This window comes from Macaca fascicularis, chromosome 2 (genome assembly GCF_037993035.2).
Source record: "Macaca fascicularis isolate 582-1 chromosome 2, T2T-MFA8v1.1".
NCBI lineage: Eukaryota > Metazoa > Chordata > Mammalia > Primates > Cercopithecidae > Macaca > Macaca fascicularis.
The window spans coordinates 39,583,083-39,604,013 of NC_088376.1; the positions used below are offsets into that span (position 1 = coordinate 39,583,083).

The 20,931-nt window shown below is 44.4% G+C and overlaps 1 protein-coding gene across 13 annotated transcripts in view; it reads right to left on the reverse strand.

Annotated features, from left to right (window-relative positions):
* Window positions 1-20,271, reverse strand: part of STAG1 (STAG1 cohesin complex component) — a 402,189-nt gene extending 381,918 nt beyond the window's left edge. For all 13 annotated transcript variants that reach the window (XM_074031098.1, XM_074031099.1, XM_074031097.1 and 10 more), the window contains exon 1: window positions 20,088-20,271. The gene's annotated coding sequence lies outside the window, so the exon portion shown is untranslated. The remainder of the gene's footprint in view (window positions 1-20,087) is intronic.
* Window positions 20,272-20,931: the final 660 nt, after the last annotated feature.

A 20,931-nucleotide genomic window follows, 5' to 3' on the forward strand; every position in this document is an offset into this window, starting at 1 on the left:
AACTTGACTACAAAAAAAAAAAAGCAATACAGAATATTAATGTACAGTAATGCAAAGGGTGGATATCTGCTGGAATACATAGGTTCTTTTGTAAGAATTAGAAAAAGCACTCTACTCTGAGCAGGTAAACTAGAAAAAGGTGGAAAAACCAAATAGAATTTGTCAAGCAGAATAAAATCTGGATTTCAGCCTTCCCCTACCATTTTATCCAGGCATCTTTAGGCAGGGTACCAATTCCACAACCATTCATGGCAGCCCTGGCACTGTGTGCCACTAAAATACAAAGAACATTTAGATCAGTCCTGGATGGGAGAAAGAGAGGAGCAATAAGCCTATCAAGTAAAGATTTCTGAAGAAGGTACTACCTAAGTTCTGAGTCTTATACCATTTAACCACACTATATGGCTCACTGTAGATGTTCAACAAATGCTTGATTAATCACTCAATGAGCAAAATCACATGAAAACACTTGCTAACCTCCTTTTCATCAAAAATGTAGCAAACACATGCCCACACCTGGCACCAGAAACTATTAAGTGCTATCTAAATATCAACATTTTATCTGGCCTGTATATTTATCAGCTAGTGGAAAACATAAATTATTCCAATAAGCAGATGGGAGGTGTGGAGGCAAAATATCACACCTAGGTCTTCAAAACAAATGACTTTTTTTTTTTTTTTTGAGACAGAGTCTCGCTCTGTCGCCCAGGCTGGAGTGCAGTGGCCGGATCTCAGCTCACTGCAAGCTCCGCCTCCCGGGTTCACGCCATTCTCCTGCCTCAGCCTCCTGAGTAGCTGGGACTACAGGCGCCCACCACCTCGCCCGGCTAGTTATTTGTATTTTTTTAGTAGCGACGGGGTTTCACTGTGTTAGCCAGGATGGTCTCGATCTCCTGACCTCGTGATCCACCCATCTCGGCCTCCCAAAGTGCTGAGATTACAGGCTTCAGCCACCGCGCCCGGCCAACTAATGACTTTCAAATCAAAAACTGCATTACCTGATGAAGACTTAACTTCATGATTATTTCAATAGGGACTGAAAAAATTACAGGAAATCTTGGAAACCAGCTATCTGGCCAAAGACACTAATATTAGAGATGAAGAAACTGAGGCCCAGAGAAATAATCAATCAAAGACACACAGCCAGTTAGTGGTAGAGTTATAATTAAAACTCAGACCTCTGGCCCTACACTAGTTTTTGTTCTTCTACACCCCTGCCTTTGTATCTATAAAATAAAATCTTAAATATCCACAACTAAAAAATAAATAACACCTCTTAGTCACAATTGTGTTGTCTGCATTCCAATTGGAGAAAAAACTAGTAAGCCATCATCTTATTTTGTCTAGAAGTAACTTTCCAACTTTGCTCTTGGTTTCATGCCTACCCTTCTGGGTGCAGAAGTATAGAGAAAAAGCTAAGATTCATAAATAATCCTGATAAAGCCATCAAAATTTATCAACTACCAAAGAAGCATTACAATGTCTTTCCAGGATGCAGCACTTTTCTAAAGAAAGAAAAAGAGCCTAATTTTTGAAATGTGTTTACTAATAAGCAGAACACACAGGTGATAACCTTCATCTCTCAATTAACCAGAGTACCTTATCATCTGACCATTCTCATTAATTAATTTTTTGTTTTTGAGACAGAGTCTTGCTCTGTCACCCAGGCTAGAGTGCAGCGGCGCAATCTCCGCTCACTGCAACCTCCACCTCCCAGGTTCAAGCGATTTGCCTGCCTCAGCCTCTTGGGTAGCTGGGATTACAGGTGCCCACCACCGCACCCAGCTAATCTTTGTATTTTTAGTAGAGACGGGGTTTCGTCATCTTGGCCAGGCTGGTCTCAAACTCCTGACCTCATGATCCACCCACCTCGGCCTCACAAACTGCTGGATTACAGGCGTGAGCCACCGCTCGGCCTCATTAAAAAAGTTTTAACCAATTGCTAGCCCTACCTGCTGTTGAGAACCAATTAACTAAAATTATTTGCTTACAGAAAGTAACCTCACCATTTACCTAGATTATGATGTTATTCATCTTTTAAGATTAATGATCTTTGGATCTATGCACAACACAATATAGTCTAGTGGTTAAAACCTTTTTTTTTTTTTTTTTTTTTTTGAGACAGTCTCACTCTGTCACCCAGGCTGGAGTGCAATGGCATGATCTCAGCTCACTGCAACCTCTGCCTCCTGGGCTCAAGCAATCCTCCCACCTCAGCCTCCAGAGTAGCTGGGACTACAGATGACAGCTACCATACCCGGCTAATTTTTGTATTTTTTTGTAGAGACAGGGTTTCGCTATGTTGCCCAGGCTGGTCTCAAACTTCTGAGCTCAAATGATCCACCCACCTCAGTGTCCCAAAGTGCTGGGATTACAGGCATGAGCTACCGCGCCTGGCCAAAGGCTAACTTTTTAACACCTACAGCAACCCACAACAGTGGAATACTTTTATTATTATTCCCATTTTACAGATGAGAAAACTGAGACTTAGAAAGGTTAAAGAAGTTAACATAGACGGAAACATGCAATCAGAATTTGACACAGTGTGATTCCGGCACCAGGAACTCTCCCAGACAATGGACAATAGCTTTCTTAGCCATCTGTCATGTGACAGTGCTTCCTTCATCTGTGAACACATGAGATTTTTAACTGTAACCAGCAGCACATGGCATAAATTAAGGCATTGGTTTCCCAAAAGTTAATTTAGGCTATAAGAATAAAATAGAACACAGCCTAAAATGTTCTTCAACTTTGATACCTTGCACTATAAGAATTTCTGCACACTTGCAGGCCAGGCGCAGTGGCTCACACCTGTAATCCCAGCACTTTGGGAGGCCAAGGCGGATGAATCATGAGGTCAGGAGATCAAGACCATCCTGGCTAACACGGTGAAACCCCGTCTCTAATAAAAATACAAAAAATTAGTTGGGCGTTGTGGCAGGCACCTGTACTCCCAGCTACTCGAGAGGCTGAGGCAGGAGAATGGCATGAACCCAGGAGGCGGAGCTTGCAGTGAGCCGAGATCGTGCCACTGCACTCCAGCCTGGACGACGGTGCGAGACTCAAAAAAAAAAAAAAAAACAAAAAAACAAAAAAAGAATTTCTGCACACTTGCTAGTTTGCACTGTCTCTACTAAAGAATAGGGACTGACTACCTCTCAGTGCCCCAAATAAGACAGGAAAAATTGTAACCTGATATAATCAAGGCCAACCAAGCTTCATGATAAAAGAGACAGGCAGGTACCTCAAAGGAGAGAACCATGTCATCCTCATGCTTGACTATGTATAAAACATTTCTTTTCTGCCTAAGACTGAGGAGGCAGATAGTAATGTTTCAAACTACCACCTGGACCTTTAAACCAATTTACCAATTATGAAGAGAAATCTTGCCAGAGAGCCAAAAAACAGTAGAGGTAATATTTAACTATTCATGTTATCTTGGTTAGAAAATAAAGGGACTCTCCTGAAAAACTCTTCTGACCTATGTTTGTTATTTCCTGACACATAAAAAGGATCTAATGTTATGCGAGGCAGGAGGCGGCACACTGACAGGGAGAAGAGCATCTCCTTTTACTTTGTATTTTTTATGCTTCCCACCTCCCCCCATCCACATTTCATTAACCCTGTTGGTTTGTTTTGTTGTTTTGGGGGTTTTGTTTGTTTTTAATCTCTCTCAATAGAATAGAAGCTTTTTAAGAGAAAAACCTACATATTTATCAATTTTGTATACCCACTACCACACATGGAATAAGTACTCATAAAATATTTGCTGAATCCAGGCCAGGCGCAGTGGCTCACGCCTGTAATCCCAGCACTTTGAGAGGCCGAAGCGGGCAGATCTCGAGGTCAGGAGATCAAGACCATCCTGGCTAACATGGTGAAACCCTGTCTCTGCTAAAAATACAAAAAATTAGCTGGGCGTGGTGGTGGGCGCCTATAGTCCCAGCTACTCAGGAAGCTGAGGCAGGAGAATGGTGTGAACCCGGGAGGCGGAGCTTGCAGTGAGCCGAGCTCACGCCACTGCACTACAGCCTGGGCAACGAGTGAGACTCCGTCTCAAAAAAAAAAAAAAAAAAAAAAAAATTTGCTGAATCTTAACTGAAGCATATCCTGCTATTCCTGACAATATGGAAAAACCTGGACATTATGTTAAGTGAAATAAGTCAGGCAAATACCTCATGATCTCACTTACATGTGGAATCTAAAAACGCTGAACTCGTCCTCTCCACCAGGCCTGCAGAGTTTCTGGTCAGAACTCTTGACACTAACCTAGTAACCAAACTCTCCTCAATTATTATTACATTCTCCAATTCCAGTTTCCACGCTAGGGCAGCCAACTTCCCTTCTTCCTTCCTTCCAACCCTCTCTCTCCCTCCCCACTCCCTTTTTTTTTTTTTTTTTTTTTTTGAGATGGACTTCCGCTCTTGTTGCCCAGGCTGCAGTGCAGTAGTGGGACCTCGGCTAACTACAACCTTGCAATCTTGACCTCCCGAGCTCAAGTCATCCTCCCACCTCAGCCTCCTGAGTAGCTAGTTCTACAGGTGGCCACCATCATGCCCAGCAAATTTTCACATTTTCTGTAGAGACACGGTCTTGTGCTTGCTATGACGCCCAGGCTGGTCTCAAACTCATGAGTCTAAGCAATCCTCCTACCTTGGCCTCCAGAAATGCTGGGATTGCATGCATGAGCCACTGTGCCCAGCCTTGCCTCTGCATTTTTTTTTTCCTTTTTTGAGATAGGGTCTCACTTTGTCGCCCAGGCTAGAGTGCATTGGCGTGATCTCAGCTCAATGGAACCTCTGCCTCCTGGGTTCAAGCGATTCTCGTGCCAAGGCCACCAAAAGTAGCTGGGATTACAGGCATATGCCACCACATTCAGCTAATTTTTGCGTTTTTTTATTTTTTATTTTGAGACAGAGTTTCACTTTTGTCAACCAGGCTGGAGTGCAATCATGCCATTTCTGCTACCTGCAACTTCCACCTCCCGGGTTAAAGTGATTCCCCTGACTCAGCCTCCTGAGTAGCTGGAATTACAGGTGCCTGCCACCACGTCCAGCTGATTTTTTGTATTCTTAGTAGAGACGGGGTTTCACTATGTTGGCCAGGCTGGTCTCGAACTCCTGACCTCGTGATCCACCCGCCTCAGCCTCCCAAAGTGCTGGGATTCCAGGCGTGAGCCATTTCGCCAGGCCAATTTTTGCATTTTTAGTAGAGACAAGGGTTTCACCATGTTGGCCAGACTTGTCTCAAACTCCTGACTTCATGTGCTCCTCCTGCCTCGGCCTCCCGAAGTGGTGGGATTACAGGCATGAGCCATCGTGCCAGGCCTTGCCTCTGCATTTTATGTTCACGTTTTCAACTTCTACTAGTCTGCCTTTTTCACCACGCTACCTCTTGCTTCCTGGCTTTCAGTTAATGATACCGCTTACTATATTCAACAAATATGTGTTAGCCCCTACAGTGTCAGAATCTATTCTAGATAGTAATATAAAGGAGGCGGATAAGATCTCTCACCACAGAGCTAACATTCCAGAGGCAAGAAACAGACAATAAACAAGCACTTTAAAAAATAAGGCCAGGCACAGTGGCTCACGCCTGTAATCCCAGCACTTTGGGAGGCCAAGGCAGGCGGATCTCAAGATCAGGGGTTCAAGACCAGCCTGACTAACATGGTGAAACCCCATCTCTACTAAAAATACAAAAATTAGCCGGGCGTGGTGGTGTATACCGGTAATCCCAGCTACTCAGGAGGCTGAAGCAAGAGAATCGCTTGAACCCAGGAGGCGGAGGGTGCAGTGAGCTGAGATTGCGCCACTGCACTCCAGCCTAAGCGACAGAGTGAGACTCCGTCTCAAAATAATAACATAACATAACATAACATAACATAACATAACATAACATAACATAACATAACATAACAGAACGCTGAATTCATAGAAGCACAGAGAAGAATGAATGGTGGTTACCAGGAATAAGAGTAGAGATGGGGATTAAGAAGACATTGATCAAACGGATACAAATTTTCACAAGGCCCAGTGGATCAGTCCTGTAATCCCAGCACTCTGGGAGACCAAGGCGGGCAGATCACCTGAGGTCGGGAGTTCGAGACCAGCCTGGCCAACATGGTGAAACTCCATCTCTACTAAAAATACAAAAATTAGCAGGGCATGGTGGCACTCATCTGTAATTCCAGCTACTTAGGAGGTTGACGCAGGAGAACCACTTGAACTCCGGAGGCAGAGGCTACAGTGAGCTGAAATCACACCACTGCCTTCCAGCCTGGGAGACAGAGCAAGACTCCATATCAAAAATAATAACTAGGCCGGGCGCGGTGGCTCAAGCCTGTAATCCCAGCACTTTGGGAGGCCGAGACGGGCGGATCACGAGGTCAGGAGATCGAAACCATCCTGGCTAACACGGTGAAACCCCGTCTCTATTAAGAAATACAAAAAACTAGCCGGGCGAGGTGGCGGGCGCCTGTAGTCCCAGCTACTCGGGAGGCTGAGGCAGGAGAATGGCGTGAACCCGGGAGGCGGAGCTTGCAGTGAGCTGAGATCCGGCCACTGCACTCCAGCCTGGGAGACAGAGCGAGACTCCGTCTCAAAAAAAAAAAATAATAACAATAATAATAATAATAATAACTAGGTGGGCACGGTGGCACACGCCTGAGGTCCCAGCTACTTAGGAGGTTGAGGCATGAGAATCACTTGAACCCGGGAGGGGGAGGCTGCAGTGAGCCGAGATCGCACCACTGCCATCCAGCCTAGGCAACAGAGCAAGACCCTGCTTTCCTCTTCCCCTCCAAAAAAAGGATACAAATTTTCATTAGACAGGAGGAATAAGTTCAAGAGATCTATTGCACAGCATGGTGGCTATAGTTAATAACAATGTATACTGGATACTTGAAAATGCTAAGAGAATAGATTTTAAGTGTCTTCACCACACCAAATAAATATGTGAAGAAAAGTATATATTAATTAGCATGATTTAGCCATTCCATAATGTACACATGTATCAAAATGTTATTCACCATAAACATATTTGTCCATTTAAAAATAAGTAGATTTTTCTAAAAATAAAAAGACTCTAAACTGTATTCCCATCTTAAAAATGAGAAAATTGCCGGGCGCGGTGGCTCAAGCCTGTAATCCCAGTGCTTTGGGAGGCCGAGACGGGCGGATTACGAGGTCAGGAGATCAAGACCATCCTGGCTAACACGGTGAAATCCCGTCTCTACTAAAAAAATACAAAAAAATTAGCTGGGGGAGGTGGCGGGCGCCTGTAGTCCCAGCTACTCGGGAAGCTGAGGCAGGAGAATGGCGGGAACCTGGGAGGCGGAGCTTGCAGTGAGCCGAGATCGCGCCACTGCACTCCGGCCTGGGCAACAGAGCGAGACTCCATCTCCAAAAAAAAAAAAAAAAAGAGAGAAAATTGAGGACTCCAGAAAATAAACGTCCTACGCAAGACAATTATTATATAATAGAATAGGGAAGAAAATCAAATCTTCCTAAAATAAACTTCAAAATACGAAGTATTTCAACATGCAGAAATGAGGCTGACAGAAAAATGGCCTTTTAAGAGATTTAGAGAGTGGGTTCTGAAACAACCTAAGTTCAAATTCTGGCACTATCATTTACTAGCTGTTTGGCCTTGGAAAATTAGTTTAAAACATTACACACTGAGTGAGGCTTGGTGGCTCACAACAATAAGCCCAGCGTTTTGGGAAGCCAAGGTTGGGGGGATTGCTTGAGCCCAGGAGTTCAAGACCAATCTCAGCAACACGGTGAGACCCTATCTCTACAAAAAAAAAAAATTATTTTAATTAGCTGTACCTCATGGCACACACCTGTGGTTCCAGGTACTCCCAGCTAGTTGGGAAGTTGAGGTGAGAGGTTGAGGCTGCAGTGAGCCATGATCATGCCACAGCACTCCAGCCTGGGGCAACAAAAAGACCCTGACAGAAAAGGAAAAGAAAAAAAAAAAAAAAAAGGCCAGGCGCGGTGGCTGACACCCATAATCCCAGCACTTTTGGGAGGCCAAGGCAGGCGGATCGCCTGAGGTCAGGAGTTTGAGACCAGTCTGGCCAACATAGTGAAACCCTGTCTCTACTAAAAATATTTTTTTAAAAAATTAGCCAGATGTGGTGGCAGGAACCTGTAGTCCCAGCTACTCGAGAGGTTGAGGCAGGAGAATCACTTGAACCTGGGAGGCAGAGGTTACAGTGAGCCAAGATCACGTCACTGCACTCCATCCTGGGCAACAAGAGCTAGACTTCAACTCAAAAAAATAATAATTATACACACACACACACACACACACACACACACACACACATTACACAGGACACTGTGCCTTATGAACACAGCCACTTACTAAACATTATGATGCCAACAATAAATGCAAACAGGACAGACACAGAGGATAAAGATTGGCTGAAGTTATCAGTAAAGATTTCACACAGATTCCACATCTTATTCTGTGTTTGTTTTTTCTTTTCTTTGTGAACTATATCAATTATACAGTACATTATGTAAAATTCTAAATAACAGTTTAAAGAATTTTAAAGCATGGTGGCAGGCACCTGTAATCCCAGCTACTCGGGAGGCTGAAGCATAAGAATCGCTTGAGGCGGAGGTTTCAGTGAGCCGAGATCGCACCACCGCACTCCAGCCTGGGCGACAAAGCAAGATTCCATCTCAAAAAAAAAAAAAGAGAGAATTTTAACGCAAACACTCCAGGTAATTACTACTAAGGTCAAGAAATAGACTACTACAAAAGCTTCTCCATAATGTGTCCCTCCCTAATTACAAACTTGGGAAATTTAATCCAAGCCTCAGTTCCTCACCAGTAAAAGGGAGATAGTACCAACATAACAATAACTACCCCACAGGTTATTGTAAAATGTTTATTGGCATATAGTAAATGCTCAATGAGTGTTTTCTTTTGTTCTTTTATTGGGACAAAGTCTCACAGGCTGGAGTGCAGTGTCGTGATCACAGCTCACTGAAACCTCAACTTCCTGGGCGCAAACTATCCTCTGCCTCAGTCCCCCAAGTAGCTGGGACTACAGGTGTGCACTACCACAGCTAGCTTATTTTTTGTAGACACGGGGTTTCACTATGTTGCACAGGCTTGTCTGAAACTCCAGAACTCAAGTGATCACCCGCCCCAGCCTCCCAAAGGGCCAGGATTACAGGCAGGAGTCACCATGCCCGGCCAAGTGTTTTCTTACACACACATCTATTCACCAGAACAAAGACCTGGGGAAAGACAGGATACAAGTATGTAATCTAATTTGGTGATAACATAAAAACCATAGAGAAGTACAATGAAGAAATAGAGCTGGAAAGCTAAGTTGTAGCCATGTAAGAAACAAAAGAAAAATTTAAAGAAATAACAAAAGGGAAACTGGAGAAAATTCGCTAGGCAGTTTTGGAAGACAATTCTCCATGGGGTCTCTTGATTTTCTGCCTGTCTTGAGAAGAGAAGCACTGAAAGCCTTTGTTCCAATCTTTTCAGGATAGTTATATAGTGAAGAATCCTGGAAGAGAGACATGTCCCAGAGCAAAAAGCGTATTTATGACCCATTATAAAAGATCTGAGTTTCTCTAAGCTTGGGATTCCACTACTTGTGCAGGCATCACCTGGACCTCTTCCCAATGCCCTACACAAACTGAAGCTCAGAAATCTGACGCAAATGCTGTCTGGCTACTGATACAGTGCATCATTCTTCATCTCTGACCAAGCCATTTCGATGGCTTCTACCATAAGCCATTAAACTATGCCACGTTAACTTGTCAGCCTATAAATACGGTAAAACTTCAAACTCTTCATAGTTCTTGACAAACATTGGCATATAATCAATGTTTATTACAACTGAAAGATTCCACCTTCCATGTTGTTGGAAGGAATTTTTTTTTTTTAAGACAGAGTTTTGCTCCTGTTGCCCAGGTTGGAGTGCAATGGCGCGATCTCAGCTCACCACAACCTCCGCCTCCTGGGTTCAAGCAATTCTCCTGCCTCAGTCGCCCAAGTAGCTGGGATTACAGGTGCCCGCCACCATGCCCAGCTAATTTTGTATTTTTAGTAGAGATGGGGGTTTCTCCATGTTGGTCACGCTGGTCTCGAACTCCTGACCTCAGATGATCCACCTTGCCTCGGCCTCCCAAAGTGCTGGGATTACAGGCATGAGTTACTGTGCCTGGCCAGGAATTTTTTAAAAAGCAATATTCAACTATATACTATCATCAAAAGCACTTTAAATATAATGAAGAGTTTTGGGTAAATAGGTAGAAAAAGATATATTATACAAATAGTAAGCTCAAGACGGCTGGAGTGGCTATATTAACACCAGATAAAGCAGAGTTCAAGAAAAAGATTATTAACAGAGACAGAAAGACATTTCATAATAATAAAAAGGTCAATTTGTCAAAACGACATAATAATTACAAGTTGTGCATGTCTTACAACAGAGCTTCAAAATGAGTGAGCAAAACTTGACAGAACTAAGGGAGAAATAGATAATTCCACAGTCGTAGTTGGATATTTTAACTTTCTTCTCAGCAGTTGGCCGAATGAGACAAAAAATAAATAAAAACATAGATTATTTGAAAAGTGCTATTAAAACATCTTAATCTAATTGATAGTTACAGAATACTACATCCAACAACTGCAAAACATACTTTCAAGTATGAAAGATACATTAACCAAGATGGACCACATGCTGGCCCATAAAATAAGTTTCAATAAATTTTAAAGGATTAAAATAATCAAGACTATGACCTCAAAATGACACTAGCTTAGAAATCATTAATAAGATATCTAGAATAACCCCAACTATCGAAAATTAAACAACAAGGCCAGGCACGGTGGCTCATGCCTATAATCCAAGCACATTGGGAGGCTGAGGCAGGCGGATCCTTGAGGTCAGGAGTTTGAGACTAGCCTGGCTAACATGGCAAAACCCCGTCTCTACTAAAAAAATACGAAAATTAGCTGGGCGTGGTGGTGCGTGCCTGTAATCCCAGCTACTATGGAGACTGAGACAAGAGAATCACCTAAACCTAGGAGGTGGAGGTTGCAGTGAGCGGAGATTGCGCCACTGCACTCCAGCCTGGATGACAGAGGGAGACTCGTCTCAAAAAAAAAAAAGAGAAAATTAAACAACACACTTTTAAGTAATCCATGGGTAAAAGATATCACAAATTAAAAACAATGTCAAAATAAATTATAAACATATAACACATCGAAGTCTGAGTGATGCAGCAGTGCTTAGAGAAAAATATACAGCTTTAAATGCTTTTATTAGAAAACAAAGTGCCTAAAATCTATAACCTAAATTTTCACTTTTAAGAAAGAAAGCAAAACAGAAGAAAATTTTAAAGAACAGAAACCAATGAGATACTAAAGACAAATACTGACAATTATCGAAGTTGGTTATTTGAAAAGATAACCAATAAATCACTAAACTGGTCGAAATAAAAAGAACATACTGGCCTGACGCAGTGGCTCACGCCTGTAATCCTAGCACTTTGGGAGGCCGAGACAGGTGAACTGCTTGAGGCCAGAAGTTCAAAACCAGTCTGGCCAACATAGTGAAACCCTGTCTCTACTAAAAATACAAAAAATTAGTCAGGCGTAGTGGAGAGCACCTGTAATCCCAGCTACTTGGGAGGCTGAGGCAGGAGAATCGGTTGAACCCAGGAGGCGGAGGTTACAGTGAGCTAAGATTGCACCACCGCACTCCAGCCTGGGCAACAAGAATGAAACTCCCTCGCCAAAAAAAAGATATATTAACAATACCAGTATTAAAGAAGAGCTATCACTACAGATCCTATAGATATTAGAAGGATAGCAAGGAAATCTTATAAACTCCTGCCAATCAATTAAGTAAAATGAACAAATTTTCCTAAACTGACACAAGATGAAACAGACCAAAACTGACACAAGATGAAACAGAAAATGTGAATAGTCCTATATCTAGTATAGAAACTAAATTTGATTGTTATCAAAACCATCCCAAAAAGAAAATTCCAAGTCCAAATGGTATCACTGGTACATTCTAAAATTCCAGGAATAAGAACACCATTACACAAACTATTTCAGTAAATAGAGGGAACACTTCCCAACCTTTTTTATGAAACTATCATAACCCTAATACCAAAACCTGACAAAGACATTACAATAAAACTACAAAGCAATATGCCTAATGAAGAAATAGGCCAAAACTCCTATCAAAATAATAGTAAATACAAAAGGGATACACAATACACTATGACCAAGTTGGCTTATCCCAGTAACCAAAATTATTTTAACTTTTGAAAACCATCATTAATTTAACCATTCTACCACTAAAGACATTCAGTTTATTTCTGAATTTTGGCTACTGCAAATAAGGCTACTATGAACATCCTGTTCACACATCCTGGTACAAAAACACAAGGACTTTGGCTGGCCGTGGTGGCTCACGCCTGTAATCCCAGCACTTTGGGAGGCCGAGGCGGGCAGATCACCTGAGGTCAAGAGTTCAAGACCAGCCTGACCAACACAGAGAAACCCCGTCTCTACTAAAAGTACAAAATTAGCCAGATATAGTGGTGCACGCCTGTAATCCCAGCTACTCAGGAGGCTGAGGCAGGAGAAGCGCTTGAACCAGGGAAGCGGAGGATGCGGTAAGCTGAGATTGCACTATTGCATTCCAGCCTGGGCAACAAGGGTGAAACTCCGTCTCAAAAATAAAAATACAAGGATTTCATTCATCAGGAATATAAAGACAGGAGTTTAACTCCTAGGGTTAAAATACATGAATCTTGAATTTACTAAATACTCTCACTAACATCTTTCCGAAAATGATCGTATCAATTTACACTGCTGTCAAAAGTGAGAATGTAATTTCTCTACATTCTCACCAATACTTGATATTATCAGACTTTTTAATGTTTGTCAATCTGATGGAAGTGAAATGGTTTCTTCTCATGGCTCTACTTTGCACTTTCCTTTTTACCAATGATATTACAATTCAATACGTTTCCAAGTGTTAGTTGCTGTGAGTCATGATATTGCTTAGGTGAACTACAATCTTTTTTTTTTTTTTTTTTTTTTTGAGATAGAGTCTCACTCTGTCGCCTAGGCTGGAGTGCAGTGGTGCGATCTCAACTCACTGCAACCTCTGCCTTCAGAGTTCAAGCGATTCTTGTGCCTCAGCCTCCCAAGCAGCTGGGACTACAGGCACATGCCAGCACTCCCAGCTAATTTTTGTATTTTTAGTAGAGACAGGGTTTCGCCACGTTGGCCACACTGGTCTCCAACTCCTGACCTCAAGTGATCCATCTGCCTCAGCCTCCCAAAGTGCTAGGATTATAGGCATGGATCACCATTCTTAATAGCATTCTTAATAGAAAAGATCAGAAAATATCAGAGTGCGCTGCATAAAGATTAAGTATTATTTCATGAAACTTTTATTTTCATTGTGTGTGTATGTGTGTGTTTGTACTGTGCCACAATGTAAAATGTTTTTGTAACTGCTAGCAAAAGCTAGAAAACAAGTTAAAAGCCATTGCTATTGTGTTTACAGCAAAATTCCATTGAAATTCTTGGACAACTAACTGGTATATCATTTTGGCCCATAGCACAAAGAAATGTATTTCATAAAGAAGGTAAGACATTCTCAAATAACCCATAAATACATACACCCACTATAGACCCACGAAATTAAAACTAAAATAAAATAAACTGGGGGGGAAAGAAGGCAAGATTTACAACATCCTTCACTACTAACTGACAAAAAAAGAGCAGCCATCCCCAACCTTTTTGGTACCAGGGACCAGGTTCGTGGAAAAAAATTTTTCCACAGATGGGGTGGGGAATCAGAAGGGTTCAGGATAAAACTGTTCCACCTCAGATCATCAAGCATTAGATAAAGCATGCGACCTACATCCCCTGTATGCGCAGTTCACAGTAGAGTTTGCACTCATGACAATCTAACGCTCCCACTGATCTGACAGGAGATGGATGGAGCACCGGTGGTAAAGCTAGCTCACCTGCCTCTCACCTCCTGCTGTGTAGCCCCGTTTCTACCAGGCCACAGACCAGTATGGGTTCACAGCCCAGGGGTTGGGGACCCTTGATTTAGAACACAGGTGTCCAATCTTTTGGCTTCCCTGGGCCACACTGGAAGAGGAATTGTTGTAGGCCCTACATAAAAAACCCTAATGATAGCTAATAAGGTGAAAAACAAAACAAACCTCATAATGTTTTTAAAGAGTTTATGAAATTTGTGTTGAGCCACATTCAAAGCCATTCTGGGCTGCATGCAGCCCATGTGCCACAGGTTGGACAAGCTTGATTTAGAAGAGGAGGAGAAAAGTCTGAGGGAAGCAATAAGGGGTATGTTACATAAAGAAAAGATTCTATAAAACCAACTGAATTACAAGACACTTTCAGCACTAAAAGCCAGGAAGGTGACTGTCCTCTTAACCACCAAAATAACAGAAAATTTCCTATAGACACAATTCTAATTCCTACCTCAAGAATCATCTCATTCTGTGACTTACGCAAGAACATCATTTTAGCTCTCTGCTTCCTAGTTTTTCCCTACAACCCTAGCAAGAATCACCTAAATTCTAAAGATTTATATTTTTATTCAGCAAACAAAGATTTACCAAGCCCCTATTATATCATTTCTGTGTTAAAACATATCTCCCTAGTAATTTTAATTCACAGTTATATCCTTTAAAGGAAGGGTGTCTAATCTTTTAGCTTCCCTGGGCTACACTGGAAGAAATGTCTTGGGTCACCCGTAAAATTAACTATAACTGATGAGCTCAAAAAACAAAAAACAAAAAATGCAAAAAACACCTCACAATGTTTTAAGAAAGCTTATAAATTTGTGTTGGGCCACGGGTTGGATAAGCTTGCTTTAAAGCTTGATTATCCTTGGCTAACCTGTCTTAATTCCCTTTTCGTGAAAATATTTTGCTTCTTGGACTGCTAAACCACGTGCCATGACTAAACTTCTGCTGCCTTCTTTGTTCCACCAATAATACCCTTACTCTGAGACTTGCAAATAACTATTCTCTTCATAAGGATTCTCTCCTCAGCCAGGTGCGGTGGCTCACTTTGGAAGGCCAAGGCAGGCGGATTGCCTGAGGTCAGGAGTTCGAGACTAGCCTGGCCTCTGGTGGGTGGCGAAACCCCATCTCTACTAAAAATACAAAAATTAACCGGGCGGCCAGGCGCAGTGCCTCACGCCTACAATCCCAGCACTTTGGGAGGCCGAGACAGGCAAATCACCTGTGGTCAGGAGTTCAAGACCAGCCTGACGAACATGGAAAAAACACTGTCTCTACTAAAAACACACAAAATTAGCCAGGTGTGGTGGTGCGTGCCTGTAATCCCAGCTACTCAGGAGGCTGAGGCAGGAGAATCACTTGGACTCGGGAGGCGGAGGTTGCAGAGAGCCAAGATTGCACCACTGCACTCCAGCCTGGGGCAACAAGAGTGAAACTCTGTCTTAAGAAAAAAATAATAATAATTAGCTGGGCATGGTGGTGCATGCCTGTAATCCCAGCTACTCAGGAGGCTGGGGCAGGAAAATCACTTGAACCTGGGAGGCAGAGGTTGCAATGAGCTGAGATTGCGCCACTGCACTCCAGCCTGGGCAACAGAGCAAGACTCATCTAAAAAAAAAAAAGAATTCTCTCCTCACAAGCTGCTAGACCAATCACACCACAGCAACTGTCTGATGCAATGACTGTGTGAATCTGCCACTTAACAGGAGTGTGATCCAAGGCATTTAAATTCCTTAACTTTGGCCACACACAGTGGCTCACGCCTGTAATCCCAACACCTTGGGAGGCCAAGGCGAGCTGATTACTTGAGGCCAGGAGTTTCAGACCAGCCTAGGCAACGTGGCAAAACCTCATCTCTACACAAAATACAAAAATTAGCCAGGCGTAGTGGCACGTGCCTATAGTCTCAGCTACTGTAGGCCCCACCTGAGCCTGGGGAGGTTGAGGCTGTAGTGAACTGTGACTGCACAACTGCACTCCAGCCTGAGCAACAGAGAGAAAACCTGTCTCGAAAAATAAAAAATAAATAAATTCCTTAACTTTTCTGAGATTCAATATCATAACAAAAACAGGTAAAACAAAAAGCATCAAGGAATGGCAAGAATTACATAATTTTTTAAAAATAAAAATAACTGACTGGGCGTGGTGGCTCATGCCTGTAATCCCAGCACTTTGGGAGGCCAAGGTGGACAGATGGTTTCAGGTCAAGAGTTTGAGACCAGCCTAGCCAACATGGTGAAACCCTGTCTCTACCAAATATACAAAAAATTAGTCAGGCATGCTAGTGCATGCCTATAGTCCCAGCTATTCGGGAGGCTGAGGCACGTGAATTGCTTGAACCGAGGCGGTGGAGGATGCAGTGAGCCTAGATCATGCCACTGTACTCTGGTCGGGGCACACTCAAAAAATAATAATTTTTTTTTTTTTCCCTGAGACGGAGTCTCGCTCTGTCACTCAGGCTGGAGTTCAGTGGCGTGATCTCAGCTCACTGTAAGCTCCGCCTCCCAGGTTCAAGCAATTCTCCTGCCTTGGCTCCTGAGTAGCTAGGATTACAAGCAAGTGCTACCATGCCTAGCTAATTTTTGTATTTTTAGTATAGACAGGTTTCACCATGTTGGCCAAGCTGGTCTCGAACTCCTGACCTCAGGTGATCCACCCACCTCGACCTCCCAAAGTGCTGGGATTATAGGCACTAGCCACCACACCGGACCAATAATAATTTTTAAAAATTTTTTTTTAAAAAAGTGTTCTTACTGGCAGAAATGAAAGAAAAAATAATTATATAAACTCCCTTCTCCCATTGCCTCCCTTCTTTATAACTTTTTTAATTTTCATTTTTATTTTAATTTCCTCTCAAAGCAATAAAATTATTTTCTAGAGGAAGGCATGTAAACTAAGGTAACAGGAAATAGGGGAAAGAAAAAAGGTGAGGAAATGGCAATATAAGTAAGAGTAAGCTGATCAAGCGGGGTTACTGCTCTGCCTATGTCCTCTCCTTGTATGTCCAGAATCTGAAGAGGTAAATGTGAAGATACTTATTTTCCCAGGCAGGCAAAATTCTTAAGAGCCGCCACTAACCCACACCCTTGTATCATCCCCTCCCCTTGAGTGTGGGAGAGACCTGTAGATATAACGGGATATCATTACTGTGGTTATGTTATATGACAAAATATATGTTTGCATATGTAATTAAGGCCCTTAATCAGTTAAGTTTACCACAAAGGGCCTGACCTAATCTGGTGAGCTTTTAAAAGAGACCTTAAAGGGGAGTCAGAGGTCAGACACAGAGGAAATAGTGAGGCTGATTCCTGTTAGCCTGGATAAAAGCTAACAGCCATGTTGTGAACTATGGGGCCACAAGGCAAGGAACTGAGAGCAGTCCTTGGCCAACAGCTAACAAGAAGATGGGGACTTCAGTCATACTATCACAAGGAAATTAATTGTGCCAACAAGTAGTGACCTTGAAAGACAACTCTGGCCGGGCACAGTGGCTCACACCTGTAATCCCAGCATTTTGGGAGGCTTAGGTGGGCAGATCACCAGTTGAAGAGATGTAGAACATCCTGGCCAACATGGTGAAACCCCTCTACTAAAAATACAAAAATTAGCTGGGCATGGTGGCACGCACCTATAGTCCCAGCTACTTGGGAGGCTGAGGCAGGAGAATCGCTTGAACCTGGGAGGCGGAGGTTGCAGTGAGCCGAGATTGCGCCACTGCACTCCAGCCTGGGGACAGAATGAGACTCCATCTCAAATAGATCCAAAACAAAAACAAAAAAACTAATACACCCCTCCTCAATAAGGATATAAAGATACAGGACAAAACAACAAAAGGGGAAACAAGAATCTATCTTTCCCAGAGTACATTATTTCCTCTCACAGCACCGAGATTATGAACATATATAAAGTCAGAATCAAGGAACAAAATATTAAAACTGTATAAAATTCTGTAAATTTTAAGTTATAGCAATTAAATGTGTTTTTCACAGACATCTTGTTACACAACCACCATAAGATACTATCCCCATTTTATTTTTTTCTAAAGAGATGGGGTCTTGTATGTTGCCCAGGCAGGCCTCAAACTCCTGGGTTTAAGGGTTCCTCCTGCCTCACTACAGAGTAGCTGGAACTACATACAGGAGTGCACCACCAGGCCCGGCTCCCCATTTTTAGACATAAAGAAAGTTAGGTTCAAAGGGGTAACATCCTTAACATCACAAACCCAGGGGATGTTCAAAGTAACTTCGGTCCAGGACCCACTCCTTCCCTACACCATAGTGCCCTTAAGGCTTTGAAAGAATCAAATCTAGCCATTTTATTAGTCTCTTCAAAGGAGGCAATCCTAATAACACAACAAACTTCCATATTTTGCATCTATTTAAATATTCCTTAACTTTATCAGAACATCGAAACTGAAATGGATACAGAAAAATTTCCACTCAAAAGTAGCTCGTTTGTGAAAATGACCATTGGTAGATCACTTGAATTAATTTAGTTTACTCCAAGTACATTTTAAATATGTAAAGGAAAAAAACGTGGCAAAACACCTGTAGATCTTCTACAACTTTATTTAGGCAACAATTTGTCTTATAAGTATTCTTAATCATCAAAAGCAAGGAAATAACATTTCTGCTTCTTTCCATTCCATATTTCCCTGCTTGGTTAAAATGTTTTAGTCTGAATTCTTCATACATTATGAATATAACAACAAGGTACATTATATCACCCTACAATAAACAAGTTATTTTTATTTTCACTGTTCTGTATATTTCCGTAAATGCTCCACCATCAGAACGTGCAATTTTCTTAAAGCACAAGGAAAACTAAAATGTAGAGTCACATTCAAATTCCACATAAGTTACAAATCACACAACTCTGTGCCAATTCAGATATTTCCCGTGTATTTTTGCAAAGATGCAAAATAGTCTTTCTAGTCAGAACCACGAGAAAAAAACTCTATCCATCTTAACACCAACTTTAACAGCAAATAATTTTTTTTTAATCATAAATTGCATTGCTTTTTGTAAGTGTACGAAACCATCCCATGACTTATACGCCCGGAGCACGATTCCCTGCAATGTGAAGAGAATCGATAACATTTCAAATATGGGTAGATGGGGGTGATGTGACAATCCTAAAACCTGAAAATTTCTTAGTACCCATACCACACAAGAAGCACCCAGTTCGGACCCTGCAAACGAGGCTCAGGTCCAACTCTAAGCACTCTAGTTTCCCACCCCGCCCCCACCTCGAGAAAGGAGGGAAAACAACTTTTATTGGCCTCGTCTCTCAGGGGACTGGCAAACTAGCGGGGTAGTGCTTGGGCCTGGACACGTTTCACAAGGAGGCCCCCGTCGGGGGCTGAGAGGGCAGATAGCTGGAAAGCCCAGCATGGACACCCCATCTCCCCCAGCCAACACCCCCCTGCCCCACCCCGCCAACAAGAAGCCTGGGCCAGCCGACCCGCCGAGCGACCCCCAGGCCCCTCCGCTGAGACGAACTCGTTGTCATGTGACGCCGCCGCCGCTAAAACACCGCAGAAACGCAGGTCGGCGGGCGGCGGAAGGCATTCGCGCCAGCCCGCCTCGGCCCGGCCCCGCTGGGCGCGGGCGAGTCCCGAGAGCCCGGGCGAGGGGGGGGGCGGAGGGCGGGCTTGGCGGCGGGCCCAAGCGCGCCACAAAGGCTTCCGCGCCTGTCGCCGTAGTGCCCGGGCGGGCGGGGGCAAAATTTTCGGTGCCCGCGGAAGGGGTAGCAAGCGACGAAGACGCCGGGGTGCCCGCCGCGCCCACAGACGCCTCTCCGGGCACTCGGACGGCCCACGACCGCCGCACCCCGCACAGGCCCGCGCGGCCTCCCTCCCCCGCACGGGGCCCGCGCCCAGCCCGCCCGCTCCCCGCTCGCGCTCTCTCGCTCTCGCCCGGCCTCCATCTTGGATCGGCGCTTCCAGCCCCCGCGCCGCTGCCGCCGCATTCCCCCTCTTTCCCGCCCCCCGCCGCCGTCGCCGCCGCCCGCACTCACCTCAGCTGCCCATCCGGGCGCCGCCGGCCGTCGACCTAGTTTCCCCCCAAAAGTCTCCGGTGTGTTATTCCCGATGTGGGGGGGTTGTTACGGGGTGGTCGCCGGGGGTTCGGGAGCGGGGGCCGCGCCTTCAACGGAGCTGCAATCCTAACCCGCCATCTGGTGGCATTTTCCACACGCCAATGGCGCCGCTGCAGACTTGGGTCCGGACCGCCCTCTGCTGGCCGCAGTGCTCACTGCCTTGCTGACGGGACGGGCCTGCCCGGAAAGGGGAGGGAGCTGAGGCGCGAGCTAGGGGCCGCGGCAGGAGCGCGCGCAAACGCTTTCCTGTGGGGATTGCGCGCACGCGCACCAGCGGGGCGGGAAACGTGGCCGCTGCGTGGCGGCCCCGCCCCCATACGGAGCGGTCGCGCAGTTCAGCCAATCGCGAGCGGCGTAGGCTTCTGGATAAGGGCGCTGTGGACTGTTCTTGGGCCGCCCGAGGCGGGCGGAAGAACGGCCACGGTGGCGCCTGCGCGTCCGGCTCTCCGAGTTGCCGCCCGCCATTTTTGGAGCTTCTTGGAGACCTAGGCAGGAACCCACCCCGGGTTCCTTCACCGAGACTCCTCCCTAGGTCTCAGGGCCGGCGCTTTCCTCTGTCCCCGCCCGGCTCCTGCTGCCCCCACCCACAGCTCTCGAGACGCCCTGCGGAAACCCGAGGGTGAGGCAGCTCAGATCTCTGCTCCCACTTGGATTTAACAAGGGCCTCAGAGCTTAGCATTATATTTGCGATTTACAGTTGACAAGCGCTTTCACCAGGCGAGGGTGAAAAGGTTTCAAAGGAACTGTTGGGGACTTCCCTCGC